The sequence below is a fragment of the Tupaia chinensis genome, unplaced genomic scaffold (genome assembly GCF_000334495.1).
Source record: "Tupaia chinensis unplaced genomic scaffold, TupChi_1.0 Scaffold000252_1, whole genome shotgun sequence".
Classification (NCBI taxonomy): domain Eukaryota; kingdom Metazoa; phylum Chordata; class Mammalia; order Scandentia; family Tupaiidae; genus Tupaia; species Tupaia belangeri.
In genome coordinates, this window is record NW_006159732.1 from 234,977 (window position 1) to 239,959 (window position 4,983).

The window sequence follows — 4,983 nt, forward strand, 5'->3', positions numbered from 1 at the left end:
AAACTGGAAGCACGCGGCCCTGCGCAGTCCAGGGAGGAGGGGTGCCGAGGCGGCGGACGGCAGCGGGAGCGCGGTCAGCAGGGAGTGCACGGGCAGCTCTGGCTCTGGCCAGTGTCCATCAGCCAGTACAGAGTTCTGAGCTCAGGGGCCCCATCTGGGGAGTGCTCCGGGGGACACATTTACAACACAGGTTTGGAGCCAGCCACAGAGGGCATCACTCTGCAAAGCTGGAGCCACATGGAAGAGCACGATTTGGATTCTGGGTCGACCCGAGACACGTGTGCACCCATGACCCTGGCTGCTGGAGGGCTGGGGGGAGACTGGTGTGCAAGGTCCTTCAAGGGCACCCCCATCAAGAAAGAAAAGAAAAAGTGTGGTTCTATCATCAGAATTTTCTTAAAGAACTATTTTATTCAACTTTATTTATTAATCTATCTTTTAATTTTTCCAGAGAGGTAGAGGTAGAGAGAGAAAGAGAGAGAGAAAGAGAGAGAGAAAGAAAGAGAGAAAGCAAGCCACCAGGTCCAGGACTCAAACCGTGGCCATGTGGGAGTCCAGCTCCCTTAACCACCATGCCACCTGCCGGCCCCAGAATTTTTTTAATTTGCCATAGGCATGTATGCTCACTGGAAAGAGACAAAGAGAAAAGTGAGAAAGCACCCCCCAACCCTGACCCCAGGGGGAACGGCCACATCCCAATTCTCTCTCCATTCTCCCCTCAGATTCCGGGCAGACATATACAATGCCTGACATGTTTCTCAAGCCACCAGGTCTAGGACTCACACCGTGCAGTCAGCCACGTGAGAGCCATCCACCCCAAACACCATGCCACTGGCTGGGCCCCCAATTTTTTTTTTTTTTTTTTACTAGAGGGTGTTTATGCTCATCAGAGTCAGAAAGACCAAGAAAGAGGGGGAGAGAGAGAACAGCCCCAGTGGGTTGTCTTTACCACACAGTCCTTCTCCTCCATCTCTCTCCTGTCAGGGTTCCGGGCATGCACACACCCATCCCTGGCACGTTTCTAAAGCTAACAGGGGCAGGACTCAAACCACATGGTGTGATGTGGGATCAGCTCCCTTAACCTCTAGGCTAGGGGGTTAACCCAGCAGAACATTTTCAAGAAGGAAAAGCAATAAATCCTTTTTATTCTTTATCCCTGACATTATTTTGAAAATGCCAAATCTTTCCTTTTTGGGGAGAGATTTCTACTATAGGGCACATTGTGCTCACAGGAGAGATGGAGACAGAAAGTGAGAAATCACCCCCTTCCCCCAAGGAGGAGGATGGCCACACCACAACCCCTTCTCCTGTTCTCCTCCTGTGATCCTGGGCACACAGGCACACACGACCAAAGTGACTTTCTTATTTTTTTTTTAAAAATAAGTATTACTTTAACTTTATTTATTTTCATTTTATCAGAGAGGGATAGAGAGAGAGGAGAAGTGAGAAAGGAAGTCACCAGGTCCAGGACTTGAAGCATGATTGGTTATGTGAGAGTCCAATGCCCTTAACCACCACGCCACCTGCTGGCCCCCTGGAGAGAGTTTGGAGCCACCAGGTCTAGGACTAGAACTGTGGTCACCCATGGTGTGGAAGTTCAGTGATGTAACTGTTAAGCCATTTGCTGACCCTGAAAATGCCAAATTGTTTTTAAACTTGATCCACTTATTTATATTTGACTAGAGACAGAGTGGGGGCGGGGGGAGAAAGTGAGAAGCAAGCCTCCAGGTCTGGGACTGGAACCACAGTCAGCAATGTGGAAGTCCAGTGCCCTTGGGACCAGCAGTTAGCATAATGGCTATGTTGCTGGACTCCCATGTAGTCAACTGCAGTTTGAGTCCTGGACCTGGCAGCTTAAACTAACGCTGGGCGCGTGTGCATGTGTGCCCAAGATCCCAAGAGGAGAATGGTGGAGAAGGGATTGTGGAACGGCCATCTCCCCTTGGGGGTGATTTCTCACTTTCTGCCTCTCTGTCTCTTTCTGTCTTTCTGGCGAGCACATGCACCCTATAGCAAAAACCTCTCCAAAAAAAAAAAGAAGTCCAGCGCCCTTAACCACCACATCACCTGCCAGCCCCCAAAATGCTAAATCTTAAAAAAAAAAAAAAAAAAAAAAAAAAAAAAAAGAAAAGGGACCAACAGTTAGTGGATGGCTATGTCGCTGGACTCCCATGTAGTCAACCATGGTTCAAGTCCCGGACCCGGTGGCTTAAAACTCACGCCGGGCACATGTATATGCGTGCCCAAGATCCCAAGAGGAGAATGGAGAAGGGATTGTGGCGTGCCCATCCCCCCGGGGGGTGATTTCTCTCTTTCTAGCTCTCTCTGTCTTTCTGGCAAGTGCACGTGCCCTGTAGCCAAAAAAAAAAAAAAAAGAACAGTATAGTCACCATATATCCCTCATTTAGATTCATCCATTGATTATTCTTTTTAGCAGCCATCATGACACTTCACCCCTAAGTTCTTCAGATCAAGCTTTTTAAAAATATAAATGACATGCTCTTATAAAGGGAATGGGAGAGAGTAAATTAACTTGTATACATAATAGAACGTGAAAATATGCGTACACGGACTGTCTCACTGCACACAGCGACCTACCAAAGGGCCATTCAGTGCAGGAGGGGAAGGCTACAGGCCAGGAGCCGTGCAGCAAAGGCCGGTCCAAGTAAGTGGAAAAGGAGAATGATATTACTATTCTTGGCTGTGGGAACCCATCCCTGAGAAACAAAACCCACAGATAACCCTAAAATCCAACTTCAAGCAAGGGCTTCCTTCTTCACCAGCAAACCTTTAACCAGAGCTGGCAGCGACCTGACAGGTGACACAGCTGATGAAGCAGGTGGTAGCAGTGAGGACGGGGACAAAAGGAACTCTGTTCTCCGGCCCAGTGCGGGCCTTGGTGGACACTCGCTACCCGGTCAGGAGGGCACCAGGTTAGCCCGGGGGAGGCGGGTGCTGCACAGCTTACTCCCAGCCCAGGAAATCCACTGGAGGGCACGTGTGGCATCCCCAAAAAGGCCAGCACCAGGAGAGAAGGCCCGTCTTTGCTTCCTCTTCCTGTGCCAGACAGCCCAGCAGGAGCTGCTGCAAAGCCACAGGGAGCCACAGGGAGGGCGGCTCAACCAAAGCTGCCTCTATTTGGTGAGTAGACAGCTGGCCTCACAACTGCTAGCGAAGGTTTCATAGTATCCAAAGGGTATCCTGATTGCTTCAAGACCTCTGTGACATCTTCAAAATAAAATAAATTTCAGGTTTGTTATTGTGTTTTGTTTTGCCACAGGGCGCATGTGCTCACTGGAGAGAGACAGTGAGAGGGAAAGTAAGCCACCATCCCCTGGTGGGTTGGGCTCACAGCAATCCCTTCTCTTCCAGTCTCCACTTGGGATTTTGGGCATACACACACACATGCTCAGTGATTCTCAAGCTCCCAGGTCTGGGACTCAAACCACAGTCAGCCATGTGGGAGTCCAATGCCTTAACTACCTTAACAACCATGCCACCTGCTGTCTCTCGTGTTCATTTTTAAGAATGCCTGCGGTAGGTTTCTCGAAACCGCCTGTCACAGTATCAAGCTAACGGCAGCAGGCTATCCCTGTTTCTGAGCCTGGCCAGGAACCGCTGGCTTGATGCTGAAAGTGGACAAGCACACTCATTACTGCTTGCAGCCCAGAAAGCCCACATAATTTGGAAAATGACTAATATTTGGCCAAACAACTCAACAAGAAAGTGTCCAAAATGCTGAGGAGAATGGTGTCATGATCCATAACTGTCCTCCAGGTGGGAAAGAATAAAACAAAATCCCGCAACCTTTTTCTAAAGATGGAATTACAAAATAAAGGAGGAACAGAAACGCAGCTCCCGTGACAGATTTGAATTTCAGTTCAGCATTCCCATACCATGCAATTTTCGTCAAAAACAAGAGTGCCCAGCCGCTGAGAAAGGAGGAGAGTGTGAGAAGGGGTCAAGGGAGGTGACAGAAGCGGGAGGCCTAGCTTGGGTGAGGGACCCCAACGCAGCGCAGGGCTCCCTGTGAAGGGACAGGCTCCCCTCATTCTGACAGGTAGAGGCGTACCTCAGGTGAATTCTGCCTGACCATGGCCATATGCCTGTCACACGGGAAGTGGCCTGGAACCCTGTCACAGGTGTTTGGCTTCAGGAGGGCTGGCCACGGTAGGACGGCATCTGCACGTTTTAGTCAGGTCTCCATCTGCAACCAAGGGCACTCGTTTGCAGGTGGCTGGGGTGAGGGCTGTATTCAGTGCTGGGGCCCCAGAGTGCCAAACCTCAGGCTGTAAGCTCCAGCTTCCCCAGAGGCTGCGGCTTGCCCCAAGTCACACGGACAGCAGCAGGGCGAGTGGGACCCAGGCCTCCCAACCCCCAGCACTGATCTTGCGCTCTTCACACCAGCTTTCTTCGGCAGTGGTCTTGCAGACAGAGTCAAAGCACGGGTGGGGCTGGACGCTTCAGCAAAGACTCCGTGATGGAGTCAGGGAACTTGGAGGAGGTCCTTTGACCTGCCTGGGGCAGCTGCTTAAGGGCATGGAAGGGGAAAAAAACAAAAGCAATTTTATACTCACAGGGAAACATAATCTGTGATTATAAATATTTCATGGGCAAAGAAAGTGGTGCTGGCTGAGAGACTGGGGTGGAGAGGGTGGACAGCAAATTAGAGCCCAGTTTGCAAAGTGATAGGGTGGCTGGGAACGCAGCAGAGCTGAGGCTATTCTGGGCTGTGTGCTGGGAGGGCCTGCGTCACAGGCCCTGGCCACCCCGCCTTGCTGAAACCACAGCTTCCAGCGGTCAGTGCAGAACACCTTGGGAGGAGTGTCTACGTCCACGGGAGACCAGAGGAGGGCACAGCGAGGACAGAGGACAGTCACCCGAACGACTTTGGTGAACCTGGGCAGCAGGGAGGTGGTGAGGGGAGGTGGCAGAGGACCAGCAACCTGTAAGCAGGTGAAAGGAAGAGAACACTTCCTGCTG